Source organism: Cygnus atratus, chromosome 2 (genome assembly GCF_013377495.2).
Source record: "Cygnus atratus isolate AKBS03 ecotype Queensland, Australia chromosome 2, CAtr_DNAZoo_HiC_assembly, whole genome shotgun sequence".
NCBI classification, from domain to species: Eukaryota; Metazoa; Chordata; class Aves; order Anseriformes; family Anatidae; genus Cygnus; species Cygnus atratus.
Genome location: NC_066363.1, coordinates 129,982,151 through 130,002,385, shown reverse-complemented (window position 1 = coordinate 130,002,385; position 20,235 = coordinate 129,982,151). Strand labels below are relative to the sequence as shown.

Genomic DNA, 20,235 nt, shown 5'->3' with positions numbered 1-20,235 from the left:
GAACCACATATAATGAATTTGCTCAATATTCAGTGATGTCTGAAGCAAGTGTTGGGCAGTTATGTGGCACTGGCTGAGCCATAATAAGAAAATTATTTAGGTGAAATGTTGCACAGTAATGAACTTTATATCAGACAAATCAGATGTTAATGTTAACAGGATTTTTTTATTTTTTTTTTTAAATATTAAAGTCTGCAATAAACCGCCTCATTTCTTTTTCAGTTTTGAAGATCTTTCCCATCATGGAAACATCACATTTACATTGCTTTGACCTTTGTATGTCAATTAGTTTTTACCACTTTTTCTCTTATTAAGTTGTGTGTAATGCTTCCAGTTCATGAAAAAATGGGGGGCAATGTCATCTTAAATGACTTGAAAAAGTTTTTACCTGTGATTGGACACAGTGGGCATTCACAGAAGATATTACTCCCCAGCTTTTAATATCCCAGTACTCTTAAGTTTTCTGTGCACTTACTCTTGTGTAAAGGACTACCTTTAACTATTTCACTCTTCTCTATCATGTACTAAACCCCTCGTTCCTGAAGTGCATTTATAGTGTACAACACCCAACTTATTCCACACAAAGAAGAACTAATAAGAATATGATGAACCTATCCACATGGGCAAGTGATAAAATCAGTAATTATGTTAATTACTTTAAGGAATTGTAACTCAAAATATTTGGCAGATTTTTATTTTTTTTCCAGACATCTGCAAATCAATAAAATGGGAGAAAAGAAGAGATTCAGTGCCATGACCAAGGCCATGTTTTCCCTGTCAGATGTGCTTCGTGCCAGCACTGGCTCCTGAGGGCCCCAAGAAGAGGCAAGGATATGTGTCCTGTTTCTTTTACCAACACTGGTTGACTTGAACTTTTACCCATTGTAACAGCTGCTGAAAGCTGCAATAGCTTTCTGTCTTCTGCTACAGTATTTGGAAGGAAAGGGCAACAACAACAACAACAAAAAAGTTAGTTCCCTGGTCAAGGAATATACCACATGCATGAGGCTGGTTTGCTGCCACTCTCTTCTCCCATTACATGCATGCAGAGAAAATCATTAAAAGGACGCCCATCTTCCTCAGAAAGATTTAACACAGCTAAGCTCATTGAGACAAAATAACGTAGAGCTTTGTTAAAAATCACAAGGATGACTTGAGGGCTACAAGTTGTCAGATGTAATGACTATGAACGAACAAGTTTGCCCAGAGCCTGTAAACCCACAGCAGAAGCTTTTTGGTCTTACTCACCATAAGGTTCCAGGCAGTTGCAATTCATCCAGGCCAGCATTTCTGACAGGCAGCCAGATACCTTCACACTTGCACTCTGAGAGGCATTCAAAGGCTGAATGCTAAGCAGTGAGTATCATCGTTCCACAGTGCATTTGACACCAACATCCCCAGTGAAAACACTCAGCTTTGAATAGGAATAAAGCAATAGACAGGGATGTGGAGAGCAGTTCAGTTAATTGCTTTGATCAAGACAGAATCTGTCTACTCACAGGAACAGATGCAAAGACTGACATAGTAATGGAGGTGGGAAACTGCCTTTATTTTGTTACAAGCACACCAGCAGTCTGTAACCCTGACAGTTCCGCAGCTATCCTTGGCTGAAGCTTTTGTATCAGCCAGAGCTAAGGGTCATCTAGATGTGTTTGCTAAAATGGATTTATCAGCCTCCACAAGTAGTTGTGGGTCTTGTCAGATCTACTGGTGAGCAAGTGTCCACAGACTACAGTGTTACTATTTGTTTAATTGATTGTATCTGGGAGCACTGTTCTCAGCTACTAAAAATTGGAATCATATCATCATAGAATTATCTCATTTGGTGTTACTACATGCAGTGGTAGTGTCTAGATAGACACTTTAGAGACAAGTCTATCATTTTCTTTTCCAGAGTCTCAGATGAAAAATCAGAAAATACTAATTATTTTTTTTGTTGTTGTTGTTGTGGCTTTTTATGTTTCCACAAGTAGTAGACACTCTTAGATACCAACCAGAGAACTTGCATCTTCAGCTCATATAACAGATGTTTAAAAATGCTAGGAAGCTGACTGCCACTTAGAGAAAATGCAAGAACTTTGCTCATTTATATCCACCTGAAGGAAAAATAAATAAAAATAAAAGGTACATTTCTCAGCTATGAAAAAATGAAAATGAAAGGCACAGGTCCTACTGGAAGTCTTTCAACTCTATGCATGTTTCTCAGATGCTTCTAAAGACCTTTTTATTTTTATAAAATCTGTCTAAATAAGTCACTAAAGAAATGAAAATAAATAAATAAGTCAGTGGCTAAACAGATTTTAGCCATCAGAGGGGATTCATGGAAATTAATGTTATCTATGGGATAGCAAGTAAAATAACTGCAAGAACGTGTGTATGCATAACACATGTATGACTGTCTATACATACACACATATATGTAACACGAATAAAAGAACATCTTTTAGGGGAAGTAGAATTTTGAATACCTCTGTTATTAGTTACATGCTATTTTACATAGAGAGATGAAGACACTGAAGCTAATAGCATGCTCCCCATTGAGCTCAGTGGACTTTAGATCAGGATCTAAATTATTGTAGTGCTGCTTTTTTCCCTACGTATTCTGTGAGCAGTAGCTCAGACGGGACATTTGTCCAATAAATTTCAGAAAGAAATAGATAACAAATATTATGCAAAGCAAAACAGAGGCAATAGCTATTTTAGTACTGTTATCAAGGCAAAATGTAAGGTTGTTAATGTATCTGACTAGGTTTTATCATGCTTGATAGTAATAATTTACTTTCAATAGACTTAATGGTCTAAGGTATTATACTATTATCATGTCAGTGCTGTATTAAGAGAGAATGCTAGTTTTAGTGCTAGCAGCAGTTTAGTTAGGAGAGTTTCTTCAAAGACCATTATGTTGTAAGCTATAGAAATTGCTGTAACATTTTTATTTATAAGGGCATAAGAAGAAAGAACTTATCTAGTGTGTTAACAGCCATTGTCCTAATTCATGGTCTCTAACGTAATAACACTGAATATTATAGTGAGTGGGAGAAGATTAGCTTTGAAATGAGGAAGAATAAGAATTTATTTTAGATAGAGAGGAAGAAAGTAGAACAACTGAAGGCAGATTGTCTAGAAATTGCTGGCAAGTTCTTTTACAAATATGCTGAAAGTTTTCATTTTAATTTTTAAACAAAGTGATTTTTGTGTGTATTTATTTTGTATTTCAATCTGAGAAATGTATTAACTACATGATACACAGTATGATTTATGTTGAAGATAAGGAGTTTTGTTTATAAGCCACTGTGCACACTCACATGAGGCCAATACTAAAAAGAAATTTGCATGGGCTAATTTTGTGTGAGCTGCTGGCTGCCTTGCAGGGAAGCGTTAAACCTTTTAAAAGGCTGACATTCTGCATTGCTGTCCAGCAGCAGTGGCGGGGGATGTTGTCAGTATGGGCTTCCTAATAGACAGAACTGGATGCAGAACCAGATGTGGCCTCCTAGTAATTAGGAGGACAACAAAACAGTGCAAAGCAGCATTTCCTATCATGTGACTAGTGCATGTGGCACACAGGATAATGCTAATAGGGAGCTACTGTCCCCATAGCTCTTCTTATAAATTTGTTTCTGCTCACAGACAGACCTTCTCCTTACGTTAAATTTACTTCCCTTGGGTCACTCTGGGATCTGTCATGCAGGTTCCTATCAGGCATCAAGTGTCTAATTAAATCAATTATATCAATTTCTAAGGCTATTGCTAGACATTTTCTGTCAGCATTGAGCACTTATAAGAAGGATCCCAAGAGCTTAATCATCTCACATACAAAAATCAATAATTTAAAATGTATAAAAGTAAAATCAGCAAGAGCTTATTTAAGTATATAGTTTTTATTCACTTCTTATGGAGACTTTTAAAATTCACATGGAGAAATTTCCATATTTAAACTGGAGAACTATCAGCTCTTCAGCTTCTTCTTGCTACTATAGGAGAGGTGATAGGGTATGGCTTAATATTGTCTTATTTTAGCTTCATATCATCTGACAGCCCTCCTAATCTGCAAGGCTTGATATCATCATCTTTCTATAAATACATATTCCCTGGGAATCTATTGGGATGGGACTCAGGTGCTCTATCTCCTTCAATTATATTGCTTGATACAGTATGTCTGTGCACTGCCTGCAACTGCTGAGGTACCTGCAATGTCTTCTCACCTCCAGAGAGGATCAATGTCCTGCAGATGGTGTCTTCAGGCTGTGTAAGGACCAGGTGCATGGGAACAAAGTTAAAAGTCACAGGTGATGACCAGAGTGATGGGAGTTGCAGCATAGGGTGGGGAAATCTGTTGTGGAACATGGACATTAAAAACCTCCTGTTGTAGGTTCAGAGATGAACCTCGAAATTAGCTTGCTACAGACATGTAACCTGGTGTCTTATCTTTGGGTGGTTGAGCTCATACAGACCTGTTACTGACTCACTTATCTTTATGAAAAGAGTCTTTTTGGTTTTAGCAAGGCTTCATATAAACAATTAAACGGAGGTATTTATGCATAGTATAGATGAGTGTCCCTTGGGGTTGACATGTTTTAGAATAGTCTCAGTAAAGTCAGTAGAGATAGTATATGCATAAAATTTTGGAGATATAGATATGTCTACATATTGGTTAAGTATACAAATATTAAAAATATCCTGATCTACCTTTCAATCTGATTTTAATGATTTTCAGTTAAACCTATAGCATGACGTGTTTTAGATGTAAGTTATCTTGAAGTAGTAAGATAATTGAAGTGAATGAGGAAAAATGTACTTTATTTATTTCTTGTGTACGTTAAACCTCTTACTGTTGCCTTTAGCACAGAGAAAATAAGCTATCTGCCTCTAACGTAAAGTAATTTGCCCTACTGGAGTGATAGAGATATTCCCAAAGGTAAGCTACCACTCTGAAAAAAGAAAACAGCATTAGACATTTAAGGCTTCAATGGTTAAAACATTTACCTCATAAATATTAAAGCCAAGCCGAAGCTTCTAACTCTCCCACTCCTGTAAAGGATGGTGTTCAATCACAGCGAAGTGGAGAGGGTGTCGGTGAAGATGCTGGAAAGGATCAATACAGTTCCCTAGCAACAGGGCTACGTGCCTGGGGTTCCTGCATCCACAGGGACCTCCTGACCCACTAAATCAAGGCAGCAGCTTTGCCTCTGCTTTCATCGTGTAAGTTAGAGCAAACATTTCCACTGCTCTGTATTTCTCAGATCAACCCATAGATAAGAGAAATGAGTAGCAGTGGGGTGGGAGGAAGCTAATTATATCACTCTTAAAAAGACGAGCACATTGTCTGTTAAGATAATCCTGGGGAGAGAGGTAGCTTTGTGAAAGGGAAGAAACCTCAAATTCTGTGATACAGCTATTGCTTTCTAATATCAAATGATGGACCTAATGTTAGTTTTATTATAGAGCAATCACAGCCCGTAGTCATGGAGTATAGCTTCTGAAGAGAGGTTATATTAATTGTGTTCACAGGGCTGCATAATTATTCTCATCTGATGGAAAATGCAGACAGTGAAAAAGCATACACAGCTTTTTTGTTTTGCTATCCTTTTAACATTGTTGAACTTCATAGTTAAATTGTGGGTGAGTGGTAGCTTAAAAATAACTTAATTTCCTATTATGAAACAGCATTTTTAGCATTCTTCCATTCTCCATGAGAAAGCACTGACTCAGTATGCATGTGTCTTTTTTTTTTTTTTTTTTTCTTCACTCCTTCCCATGTGCTCAAAGCCAATGTGGGGTTCATGTGAAATATCTGTTTTGGTTACAAATTTGGTTCCCTAACCAAAAAGGACATCAAGAGAGGAGAAGCATACAGTTAAGTGTCAACTAACTTAAAGTCAGAAGCTTCCTGAGTTCATTATTTTCCTCAGCACATTGCAGGAAGAAATGGGCCACGTATGTTTTCTATCAGGATAATAAACATTTTACTACGGTTATCATAGAAGTATGCATTATTCTTGATGCCTTTGACAATGTTTAATGTGACTGCATTATTCTTCTTCACACATAGTATCATGAGTATATTGTCTGTATGTTTTGACTGCTTCTTGCTTTCTCTCTCCTCCTTAAAGAAAAAACAAACAAACAAACCAAATAAACAATCAAAACTCTTCCAGTGTTAGATACTTGAACAGCCTGTATGACCTCTACATGAATTGAGTAGGCCTAACAGTGACAGAGATGCTAGATAGTGAAAAGAGCTAATTTATTCAGCAAGGCTCCTTGACACTAAATTCAGTTTTCAAAATGCTATGAATTGCTTGTGAGTTGAGACTTGTTTTTGTCCTGACATTAGATTTTTCTTTGTTGTGATATATATGAAAAACAATAGATAACATTGGGATCATTAATTGATTCCTTTGACTGGTTATAAGGATAATCTTATACAGACTGCTTTGAGCCAACCAACTTCACAGGACAATTGTATAAAAATATTCATATTGCTTAGAAGTTCTTCAAAATCTGGTGAAACAATGCACAGTAGATATATCATTCATTCAGAGTATTGCCTAAATCAAACTAGTTAATATATACAGAGTTCTCATTTTCCCAGCACTGAAGTAATTCACTGTAGTATATTAAAAGCAAAAAAGACTGAAGGTTGTAGTGGCAGTGTTGATTATCCCCATGTTAATTGAATTGTACACGTATAACTGAGAGCAGAATCAAGTGTTCATTCACAGAGGAAGACAAATTTTTAATCTTCTGAAGTCTGTGGCCATAGGCCATTAATTTTAGAAGGAAGTCTCAGGCCAGCACCCCTGTTGAGAGGCTAAATGAGGGTAATAGCAGTTGAAATAAAAGACCAAAATCTAATGATCCCTGAGTTTCCACATTTAAGTATATATTAAATTACTGTTGTAATGGCCTGGGCTAGTAACAGTACCCCATGTATAATTATTTTTTAAATTGGTAATTAATACCCAGACTCATTAATTACTGTGCAATCTGTGTAGTATAGAGCATGCACACTTCACATTTATCTTTTACTGTGTTAGAGGGCAACCCCTCCTCTTTTAAGAGAGACGAAGGCCAAAGCAGCATCACTCATTACCCTTCCTGTTTCCATGTGTGCTGCATTACTGTGAATCACCAGACCAGCATCACCCCACAGTGCTGCAAGGCAGACGTTGTCCCTTCTGTCCTCTCTGTTATCCAAAGAATGAGGTTTTATGCTTTGGTTCATGGCTGCAGGATGATTTTTGTCACAGAGTTTTATTGTTGTAAAGGTTGATATAAAGAAGTTCCTTAAAGCTCTGATCTGTCACTAGCCTGTACAATGACCCCCTGGTATCACCTTGGTAGGACGAGTCCTAAAAGTATCCTAAAGGACAGTAGCCTTGGCCTTAGGAAAATTTGGCGTTAGCAAACTCCCCACCTTAACAAAGGGACAGGCTAGAAACAATTATAAAAGGATTATAGCTTGTCTGTTCCTCACCATGGGATCACTCCAAAGATGTCTGACATTGTTCTAAGTTATGGTGATGGAAAAAAGGTTTTCTCTCAGTTTCTACCAGACAGGAAAAAAAAAAATGAGACAGGAAAATGACCTTTTCCTCCATTTTAGTCATGTTCCAGATAGTCTTGTCTGGACACCCATGTCACACTCTGGATAAGGGCTCCTTATCATGGTCTATGCTCTACATATAGCCATCAGCTATGGCCCAAAAAGAAAAGCAAGACCATTTCTTATACAACTTTATCTGAAAAAATATAAACTCTGTGATAGGGAAAGGCATCTGTCTTGACAGCTAAGCATTTTGACAGATCCAGAGTGAAAGATGGAAAAACCTTCCATGCCTCCAAAAAGCTACAAGAGTAATTGAACAATTTGTGCTCACTGAGGTGTGGAGGGCACAGCTAGGGAGCGCTGGCACAATTCTTTAGGGCTTGACAGCTTCTCAGGAAGAGTCTATTTTTTAGTAAGTTGCTCATTAAACAGGATTCTCTGTAACACTTGGGATAGGCCCAGGGCATTAATCAATTATCTTTTTTTGGTAGGAAGCTAGCAAATTGAAACCCTGATGATCCCATACTAGGACCGGGTTTTGTATTTGATGGGGTGGGAGGCACTGCATGGGTGGTATACGCAGTTAAACTAAATGTTTTTTTGAGGATAACAAACAGTCAATAGCCAATAAAACATTATGGACTGCCTATTCAGAAAAAGATAATACCTAAATTATGGCTCATTAAAGTACTTCAGAGCCTAATACAGTTCCAAGAAGTCAAAGGAAAAAGGGAAATGAGGCACCTTCCTAGGGTATCTCAGTGCTCTCCCAAGATCAGAATCAGCTGCCAATATCGCATCAGCAGAAAACCATAGCCATGGATGGGGACTGACGAGGAGTTTCCTCTGTCACACAGCATCTCCTGGGTGCCACCTGTGAGCAAGAGACCTCAGCCTGGTTCCACTGCAGCAGCCCCAACTCCCTCTGCCAGCTGAGCGGCCTAGGCCCCAGGCACCCCTCCTTTTAATCCTCCCTTTAGACTACGGTGCTGAAAAGAACAGATTTGTAAGAGTGTCTGAAAGAAAATGAGCAGGGCTCAGTAATTCACTGATGACAGTCTCTTTGGTGTTTGTATTTTATTCAATGACTTCCCTTCCAGTATGTGTAAGCAGACCCTCCTGAAGCTACTAGTGCTCTAAACCCTCAAGGGACCATCTTCATACAGTGAGCTATAAAGCCTTTGAGATATATGAATGCAACTGTAAAACAAATGCTTCCCAAAACCTTGGACATATCCAAGAGTAGAGGCAGCAATTTTATCTGTGTTTGCTAGACCCCATAAATCCTGATTATCTGGTCAAGCCATCATTTATCTTTTCCTATTAACAATTTATGTGCTTAGGAAATAAAATGTAATGAGAGATGTAAGCTTGATTTTACTGAATATCCTGGGGTCCTATATTAGAAATTAAGCACTGCTATTATTTTCATATGTCAGCATTGCATATTTTTATATCATTAATCTATTACTTTTTTTTTTTGTAATTGTAATTTTAATTGGTAGAGATTCTTCATTTTTTTCAAGACTGTAAAGCATATTTTTTCACTTGAAGGCCTATGTTGTTTTAATTCTGAATCCATGCTGGTTATGTAAAAAGCTGGTCGCTGACATTTCTAAATACAGGGCTCAGCTTATTTGCTCAAAACTGGAATAAACATTTTTATATATGAGTAAATTCCCATGAACTCTTGGGTTAGAGACTCAAACATCCTCATATGACTAGTACAAGGTATCATTAATAACTAGTGAGCAAGATCTGTTATATTCATCTCTTCTGGAGTTTTGTTGATGGATCAACAAATTCTACATTTTCCTATTCCACTGCTGTAAAAAAAATCTAGAACCATTCCACACAAACTGTCCAGTCTTGTATTTGTTTGTTTGTTTTGTTTGTTTGTTTTCATAACCAAGTGACCTACTCCCTTGATAAGAAAATGAAAAACAGGTTCCCTCATTTAAGGCCTTGCTTGTCTCAGGTTAAGATTTTTGGGAAGCACGATATAATTTCCACTCCATTAAGATGTTTGTGGATTCATGCAGCTTCAGGCAACTTCAATGAATTCTGTAGGGAGTGAAAGTCAGCCACAGCATAAAGACGTCATTATAGGATCAGATGGAAATAGTGCAAATTAATGTACCTATAAAAACAAACAACAAAAAACTGCTAAGGAGGTAGAGATGATAATAGGTGCACTTGATAAAGAAAAATGTTAATGGAATATATAGAAAGAAAATTTAAACTTTTATAGTATATTTCTTCAAACTCATCTTGGTCAGGGACTGGGCAAAGAGTGTTCCTCCTGTTTCAAGGAGGAAGAAAATGTTCTGCTTGTGTAATTTATTTTTGGTTAGACTTCAGCTAGCTGAACAGTAAGTAATAAAAGCAGGACTTTCCTCATATTGTGTTTGGTGACAACTAATGTATTTTCAGGTATTTCACCATCTTGTGCATGATGAAGCTGTCTGTGTTTTCCTTAATTAGGGAATTAGTTTTGACCTAGACATCTACACACCTATGAAATTCTAAGTAAGATTTTGATAACTCTTTGTATGTACAGCACAGAGGTTCTCGTATAACACTTGGAAATCCATTTCAGAGGTACGGACATAAATGGGACATCTCTGAAGTAATCTAGTTTGTTTTTTTGTCTTTGACAAAATACTTTGATTTCATTCAGAAGATATTTGTTTTCATCTGTTAAGTACCGTGGCTATATAATACATTAATTGGAGTGGAATGTGTTTAGGTAGATGATATGGGAGATTTGACTCTGAGGCATGGAGTATATTTCAGGAAGATATGTGTTGGTTTTGGCTACTTTGTCATCAAAAAGTTTTTTATAAAACTCTTAAAAAAAACATTTTATAATGTCAATTGTTCATAAAGGTGTTCTAAGTATGGAACTGAAGAAATTGCAAATGTGTCATACAGTAATTCAGTAGCATAAAGTATCTCAAGTGAATCACTGAACACATGCAATCAAACAAATAAATTGAAATTTGGAGGCTATGAAAGAGGCTGTTAATGTAAAATGTTTCACAGCTTTATCCAAGATGACACCATTAGTTCCTGTTGGTAATTTTCTTTTACAAATCCAAGGAACGTTCACTATGAACAGTATAGGAAACCACCGATGCTTTACTTTTGAAGAGTGTTCTTTAAGTCTTGTAATAATTTTAACTTTACATTCTAAGTTTGTGATAAAATAAATGAATGCTTTCTGTACCACAATGTGGTGGTCACAAATTCACCAGCAAAAGTGGCAAAGCTTACCTAGGTGCTCTAACATCTAAGTTCAGTCAGCAATGTCTTCCTCTCTATGCCCAATTACAACTGTTTCAGGCTTGTCAGACTTATCCCAGCTCCTTACATAATACATTAATTTATTATTATCATATGGATTATGTATAGGTAGCTATAAAACAGCAATTGTTTTCAGAGGTAACATATAAAATAATGTAGAAGAATATAAAGTGTTACTTATCTAAATGGTAATAAAAGACTTCTTGTGGAAACCCCTACATATGGCCTGAATTTACAATGCACGAGATCAGAAAACAGATGAGCACAGTGCTGATTTGTTGTAATGGTACCATCCTCTAGAAGAAGCAAAGTGCTGATAAGAATGAAAAAAATATTAAAGGACATTGCTTATTTCACATGAGATCCAGTATTACCTTATAAGAAGTAATGTATTTAGCATTTCAAATAGATTACAGAAATGTAAGTAAAAATACAGATTAGGGCCAATAATCTTCATGGTCAGGTTAAGATTGTTCCTGATCTTCTCTTTTCATTATCTACCTGAATTATTTCACAGCTTTGCTCTAGAGATGATAATTCAGTCCTTTTAGCATTGGTCACCTGTCAATAAATTAGGGGAGTGAGATAATGTTGGAACCAAATGACTGTAGACTTCCCCATTAAAGAAAGAATGACTTTTCATTATTTATTTTTTTTGCTCTAAGGGCAGACAATGTTACCACTATGTCCTATGATTATCATCCTATAATCATCTGTGCTCTTAAATCTGTGTCATAAATCCAATTTATATGTATGGATTCATACAGCGTGAGATTTCAGTGGCACTGTAAGCAGTGGCAAAGAACAAAGAATGCAGCCTTCTATTTTAAGAAATCTTGATTTATTATAAATACAACTTCCATTTAAAAATCAAGAGCATTTTTTCTCCCATCTACTTTGCAATCAGTCAGTTGCAAAATCTAAAATCTAAATCAGTTGCACAGACTACTCTGACCTAGAGATTTTACAACATAAAGCACAAATAAATTTGTTACTTGAATTACATTAACTTCTAGAGTCGTTAACTGGGCTGAGGTAATTCTAGATAGTGGACATACATGTTTTAAGAGATGTTTCCCAACAATCTTAACGACATGAACTAAGATCTTATACAGTCTGGTTACTCTTCACCTTGGTATTCCTCTCACTGCAAGGTTACATCCCAGGCTAAGGAATATAAAGGAAAGGCTTATTTTTATTCTTGTTGTCTATATTTTCCATGCCATTTCCTGGGTTTGTCCAGGCCTTGAGGAATTCTGTGCCAGAAACAAACTTTTTCATCAAACGTAGTAATTTTTATAACTTTCTTCATAGCTTTTAAATTAAATAACTGTTATTGGCCTGTAAAAACATGAGGGAGTAAATGTGAAAAATAAACTTAGCAAAATGTTTTTGTTGACTATGGCAATGTGTAAATTTGTTTTTTGTATGTGATTTATAAGTGGTGGAAACCAACATTCTGGACTTCCGCTAATTTAACCTATGAAATGGGCCAAAAAGGGTGAGCCAGCATGTACAGCAGTGAACCTTGACTTTCCTTGTGTTAATTTTTAAGTGACTTAAATCACAGTGAGTGTCAAATTCTTTCTTTCTTATGGAACAGTTCAGGAAGGTTTCAGCAAAGTTCTCACCTAAAGTCTTTCAGTACGGATAAATCAACACATACTTCATGCTTTGGTGTAACATTAAATGCAAATTTTCTGGAAACTCACAGTAGCTGTCAACTGTTAATCATTTACAATACTGTCAGTCCAAAAATACACCCACTCCTGCACACATGCTCTTGTGATATTAAAAACAGGGAGAAAAAAATCAACAAAAATGAAGAGAAATTTGGTTTTCTACATCTATCACAGATCTAGTGGAGCTTTCTCCTTTTTCTTCTTTGCTGACTTTGCACTACCAACTATTTAAATTTAATGTTTTCCTTGTACAGTAAAAAGATGTAAATTTAAGCATGCATTTCTATCCTTACTGAAGGTGCTAACTAAAAGGCAGACAATATCAGTAAATGTCACAAAATGTCTTTACTTAAAAGCTACTACCTGGGAACAAGCAATTAAATGCTATTTAGAACTGGTTGAATATTCATCATTTTTATCTTCCTCATACTGAGACAAATAGCTATTTCTGTCCTAGGTTTCAGAGAAATGACTTTAGAAACAGGAGTAACCAGATACGTTTATGCCTTATTTTAAAAGCGCTACTAGGATTAATTGCCATGAGAGCAATACCATCTGTCAGTGTCCCATAACAACATATCATGAGAGCATCCAATTAACAAATTCAGGATGCAGTTTAATTAAGCAAATGTAAAGCTTCAGATTTAAGACGCCTTATTTCTCTATTCACTTCAGTAATCCCTTATTTCATTTAATATGGAATCATCTCAGCCCTCTTTTTTTTTTTTTTTTTTTCTGTTTTCATTAGCTCACCTAGAGTTTGCATCTCCAAGATGCAATTTGAAAACAATATTTTTCCATGGTTTTATGCACTTTGCCTATTACATATATCAAGAGCTAATTTAGAGCTATGGCAAATACTCTTTTAATTCAAAGTAGTACCTAACTAAAAAGATTAATTATATATTTGACCTTCACAACTGAAAGATCAGAATATTTCTGGCTACTGCTGCCTAGGCTTTTTTCACTTATAGGTTCCAATGACAGCAAATAGCATTAAGCACAGAAATAAAGTTCAGTAGTCATCTTTATTCCACAAGAAACCGTCTGGGGGACCTGTATGTTTGCATATGTACATTTGTGATTTAGTGAATGTCCATAATATTGTGGTGGAAGAGGATATTTTGAAAATTGTTTTTTAAGCTTGGATTATTTATCATCTTGTAGTAGAAGATGTTGTTTCATAACATTTGACAAATAACTTAGTTCATAAATAAATTTTATTCCTATAAAGCAGCCACAATTTGACAGACTATTTCCAAAGCACTTACTATTACTAGTGGTGATGGAGGAAATTTTAGATATGCTCAGTTATTTGAACCTGCAAGAATGAATTTATAGGTCCTCCTTTTGTTCAAATGGTCAGTAGCAGATACTAATTCTGTCTCATTGTTTAACCCTGCTCATATCTGAATGATCACAGTGGAAAATATTTTTTTCTGAGAATGTCATGCAAGTATAGATATAGCATTTTATGACATCTGTTTTGAATGGACCAGTGGAGATTCATTGTGAGGTAATGACCAGTAAGCACAGAATCACAGTCTAGCCCCCAAAGCAGGATGGTATATTTTTGAGTATTATGGGGAAAGTCTTGCATTTTCATTTTTGTTTACATTGAAAATTGCTCTTCTTTTTCATCGTTTGAAGATAAATCCATAAATAAATAAATAAATACAGAACAAGAAATATAGAGATTAAAATGACCTCTTGATATTTGCAGCTGTCATTCATCACTCTTTATCTATTATTTCTAAATGTTATTTATCTGTCTTAGCAACCATGATGAAATATGGGTTGTTTACATTGCATCCTGAAATTAGGGCTATCGAGACAACAGTCATTTTAAAGGTCCTTTGACCCCTTCTGAATATGTACCAATTGCTGGGTCAGTATTCAAAACAAAACAAAACAAAACAAACAAACAAACAGAAAGAAAAAAAAAAAAACACACCTTAAAATGATGCTGAAACGGTTTTCATAACCCTGAATGTTGGCACGATAACATCAGTGACTGAACACCTAAATCTTATTTCCACGCTCTCCCATATATACATGTTCTTCGAACCTTTCTGTGACAGTGGCTGTGAGTAGTAATGAAATTACAGGCTATTCCATACACCAGCTTGTTTAAGACAAAAGCCAAGAGTGGTGAATGACTGTGGGGAGAGCTGACCTAAATTCAGTTCTGTGATCAATATTACAAATCAGGGTTGGTTTAAAAAAAAAAAAAAAAAAAAAAAGCTACAGATGTTTAAGAAATAGAGCTCATTGTTAAGAAAGAATTAACTGCAGTTCTGTTTCTTCCCTGATGTTTCAGAGCAGGCTTTTCAGTACAGAGAATGATACCTTCTATTTCTTGCTATTCCATGCAAATCCTCAGTTATCAGTGAGCCTCAGCTCTTGACCACTGTTCCCTTTATCCTGAAACATAAAGATCAGATTCTCAAAGATGATTCCTTAACTTTTGAATGCAAAATTGTATTTTTCCCTATGTTATTGAAAAAGACTTATTCCAATGGGAACACATTAAAAGTAGCTGGCAGGAGAACAGCGGGATCAGGCCTAGAAATTGCCCAGCTGTTTATAAACACATGAAAAAATGAATACAAGCTATCCTTTCAATTACAGAAAAGAGCAAGCTTTTTTTTTTTTTTTTCCCCTATTCAACTTTTTCTCACAAGTTTTTAAATAACTACAAGCTGATAGTGCACATTAGTGGTCTGGTACTCACACCTGCATCACCAGTCTTTCTCCTCTTCTCTCTCCTGTATTAGGAAGGGTCTATATTCAGGTTGTCTCAGAAAATTTTGTATTCACTTATCACAGTGTAAAATCTATTCTACAGTTCTTTGATATTTCTCATAAGACTAGCTATAGGAAACAATGGGGAATTCTAAAGGTCCTTTTTTTTTTTTTTTTTTTTTGAATGGTAAGGGAAACTTACCAAAAATGATAAGCTACCCGAGTAAGGCAAAGAGATTAATTTACAAAGTAATGTATTTGTGGCAATTAGCTGCCTCAAGAGGGCATTCAGGTATGGCTGCAACCTAAAATCAGTCACTCAGTTGCTGTGCAGTCCCATAGGACCTGTCACACTTAGGGCTGTGGAGAAGTGTTTATGCTCTTGTCCACATGGAATTACTGATGTTCATATGTCAAATCATTCATGTGCCACAGACAGTCCTGTAGCACCCAGCCTGCACAAAACACCACTAGGGGTGACACTTTTGGGATAGGAAAACATGTTCCATTTTTTTCCAGTGGCTGGGAGGGAAGTGGGAAAATTGATCTGAGGTCTACCACTCGGATACAGATCACAAACTATCATCCCATCCAGTGTCTCCTGGAAATTCAGCCTGATATACCTAAACCAGAGGAGCTCTGCAGTCTACTTTAGTGTGAGGACCATCACAGCTACTCTGCCCAGTCTCTGAGGGATTTTCAGGTGAAGACCTGGTCTGACACGAAATCTGAGGGACAGTATCTGAGTGGCAGCATCAATAATTCAGAGAAGTTCTGGCTCTACATTCCTTTTTGTGGTTGAAAAAGTCAAGCCATTGTGGCACAAAGAGAACAGAGGGCAAGTAAAGCAAATACAAGTTCCCTTGTCAGGGAAGAACAGACTTCCTGCAGTCTGTTCCTGCTCGTCTAGTAGCATAAGAGATATTACCTTCACCGTCTTCACATGTTCAAGCTGACAAATACTCAACTTCTCTATCTCCTCTTGCCTCCTCCTCCTCTCTTCAGAGCCCATTGCTTGCACGTCACAGACCTCCCTCCGCAGGCCCAGCACAGACCAGGAGCTCCTTCTCTGCCATGGAGAGGCAGGGCACTCCACCTCACCTCCTGAAGGACTTATTCTTGTATTATCCTATAGGGCAGAACATACTGGGCAAATGTACAGTTGCCTGTACTTAAACATAGTCATGAAATAGAGGCTTAAGCCTAGCAGTGTTGGATTGCTAAATATCACAAGCACATACCTGATCAACCTGATCTAGCAGGAGGTGTACATGCCCATGGCAGGGGAGTTGGAATTAGATAACCTTCAAGGTCGCTTCCAACCCAAACTATTCTATGATTCTATATAAAGTCAGTTAAAAGTGAGTAGATTGTCTTGTGTTTGCTGGGGAATCCCATTTCCAGTAGAACTGTTTTCATAATAATCCTAATATTCTGCACCCATACAAGCATGAAATCTGTTACCTGGCTTTCCCAGAGGACCCACGTGACTCTGCCAACATACTCAAAAAAGTGGTTTTTTGCTATCACACAAGTATGTTTTCATTCTATATACATATAATACCACAGATAAGAATAGATATTTCACAAGGAAATTTGATATGGAGATGCTGATGATTGGATTACCTTTTAGTAATGGGAAAAAATGGAACAGACAATAGTCTTAGGAAGAAAAAAGGTGACCCAGCAAAATACAAGACAGCAATAAAGATGGGAAAAACAAGCAAACAAAAACAAGCAAACAAAAACAAAAACAAAAACATAAATTTAATTGCAAGGGTTATGAGGAAGCGGTTAACATTAAATCAGCTGTACCAGTTGGTCATAACTTACTTTTCTGTGGTGTGATACTATGCTTCACTGATCACATAGAAGTCAACACAATGTTTTGAGGTTAAAGCAAAAATTAAAAATTTGCTTAGATCTACTACGTATACATATGAAGATTAAATAGATGATTAAATTGTTCACTATCCCTAGCAGAAAACCAGGATTATCTTTGAAGTAACTATGATTAAATCAGACAATATTAATGTTTAACATTTAAACTAAAGTTTTTGAAATCTATTGATTTTTAAATAAGGTTCAGAAGATTATAGTGGTCAGTGTTTGCCAACAATTTGCAATGCTCAGTTTTTAAGTCAGTTTTATAATCTATGCACTGAAGTAAGAATAGGGATATATCTGCTTCTGTCAATGCATTGGTAAATGTCATAATATTTGTTAAGACTGAATTCTGCCCTGCTGACAGCCAAATAGCTGGACTGACTTTCCTGACTGATTGGAGGATCAGTCTTGGACGGGTGAAGCCTGGTTTGGGTGCAAACTTTCTGAAGGTCATTTGCTTATTCCATGCAAATTGAGATTTTGCAGTTCAGCAAAGTTTGGACGGTCTGGCAAGCATTGCTTGGTTATATGGTCTGTGATGGATGTGTGGTAACTTCCAGAATGAAAGGCAAAATTAAGTGAGAACTACTCAGAAAAGCGATCGAACAAAAAAAAAAAAAAAAACACAAACTATAATGATCATCCATTTCTGTACCACATGTATACCAAGGTACCTATACTATTTTATATTAAATGAATAATGCAAGACCTCATGAACGGAGACCTTTTCCCTATCAAGCTAAATGTAAATTTGAAATGGAAATATGATTGGTGCTTAGGAGAAAGGAGAAGGAGGAACTCCCTCTAGTAAAGCAGTGGAAAAAGATTGCAAAGATGCCACAGTCTGGGTGCTATACTTATTTTATATTATTTCTGTGTTTCAATTCATTGTTACCAAAAACCAGTGAAATAGTCTGACTTATAGTTGAAGAAAACTGGCACAGCTAAATGATTGTGATGACTACATTTCATGTTATAACATGTAGATTTGCTTCCCATCAAAGGTGCAAATACCAAAGGTCATGTAAATACCAAATATAAAGTAAATTAAAATATTTTATGTTGAAGCCTATGTACTTTATCCCAATCAGAAAACAAAACCTGCTTTTATATCACTAGATAGATTACTGTATTACTAGATATTATTAGATTGCTATTATTAGATTAGTATTACTCTGATTTTTTCCCTACTTATCTGAGAAGCTAAAAAGAAATTTGAAATTTGGAAATGTCTGTCTGTGGATGTATGCATACCAAAAGGCTGTTAATACAACTATAACCGAAGCTTACTGAAGCTCCACAGTTCTTCAAATACCACATAAACAAAGAGGTCAGAACGACACTACTGTTTTGTTGATGGACTCTACACTTTTATCCCTCTAGGCTGTAGCTTTTCTACAGAAAAACTGCCAGCAACTTGAAAGGATATGTATTTGTCTTGTGTTTTCCACAGACAAGTATTGGGATTATGGTCTCACCATGTCATAACTACATTGGTTTCAGCTTGGATCAAGAAAGAACACATTTATGCTCAAGTGATTCTAAAGAGAAGTTATTGACTCAGTGCTCTATAGTCAGCATTAGAACAGCTCTCTTTGCTTCCTTTTTTTCCCCCTCTGTGATGTGTGCATTTTGCAACACTTATCCTTATTTAGCTAGTTTTGTTCTTTCTCACTTTCTCTCCTCTTCCCCTCCCTTTTTCCTTTTTTTTTTTTTTCTTGCATAACTAAGACATCACTGTGTTTTAGTTCTCTCACATTCAGAATAGGCTACCCACAGCACAAAACATTAAAACAAAGAGCTGAGAAACATGATAATGGTAGGATAATATCCCGCTTTGGACAAGCTTCAGAACAAGCTCTGATATTTAATGAATCAATATATAGTTACCATGGCAACCTTCAGTGATCACATTTGACCTTGCAGCTGTGGAATCCTTCTCCTAAGAAAGAGACAAACAGGCGTGTTTTCTGCATGAACCTTCACAGCTCTGATTGAAACCATGGGCAGAGGTGGCTTTAGTCACAGAGTCCTAAGCAGCTTGGAAGTATCTGCAGTGAATTGCAAGAAAATACAATGCATTAACTTGTATCTCCATAACATAGCTCTGTATTTGGAATATTTCTTTGAGGTCATAAGTATGGAGGCAAATCGGAATTTGATGTACTTTGGAATCAGATTCAACCTGTATAGAATGAGTTGCAGGAAACAAAAAACAACAACAGAACAAACATAGAAGACATTGTCTTTCTGTTTCTTTGGGATTCTACTGTGCTTATTGTAATATCTTCAATCATGACTTTTGTAGGAAGGATTAGCAACCACAATGAATATTGCTCATGGCTACTCTTGGGTTATATGATCTTATATGTCAACAAGAAGCAGAGCTGATGCCAATTATTTTATTCCTATCTTGCAATAGTTAAGAATACATGGTAAAATATGGTAAAAACAAGCAATAAGGAACAAGACCTTCTGGCGGTAACATCATTACCTCCATCGATGCGCAGAGGCTAATCAATACCTCCACTGATCCTTTGAAGCTAAGGGGCTCATAAAAGTTTGAGCTGCCCAAATGGCATAATGACTCTTGACCTGTTATTTTGTAATATTCACCATATGCAGGCAACAGAGTCCCTTCTTGTTTTAATAATGCAGCTCTTGATATATAGCTACTTGTTATTTTCTGATGGTTAATTTTTATGGGATTTCTTTTTTTTTGACTTACTGACACATGGAATATTATGGCTACATTCTCTTGCAACTGTGCTGTTTAAACACATAAAAAACCACAAACTTGTACTATCCCTTGGGATACTTTAAAACATCATCTAATAAAAATCTTTAATATGTAGTTCTTGCTCTTTGGGGAGGTTTATGTACAGCAGCTTTGTCTTCTGCTCCCTGGTGAGTCTTGCGATGGAACTGTATCTGACCTCAATATCAAGCAGTTTAAATTATTTGTTCTTTTTATTCTATCCAATTTTGGTTTTCTTTTGTTATGAAAGGATTGTACTATACAGATGCATTAGGCTTACACAGCAAGGTTTTGATAGTGGTGGG

At 36.3% G+C, this 20,235-nt stretch overlaps 1 long non-coding RNA gene across 1 annotated transcript in view; it reads right to left on the bottom strand.

The window, feature by feature from the left end:
• The window catches only part of LOC118247982 (uncharacterized), a 44,379-nt gene extending 24,614 nt beyond the window's left edge, over window positions 1-19,765 (bottom strand). Inside the window, exon 1 of the long non-coding RNA XR_004778639.2 lies at window positions 19,063-19,765. This is a non-coding gene — a long non-coding RNA (uncharacterized LOC118247982). The remainder of the gene's footprint in view (window positions 1-19,062) is intronic.
• Between the last annotated feature and the right edge of the window lie 470 nt (window positions 19,766-20,235).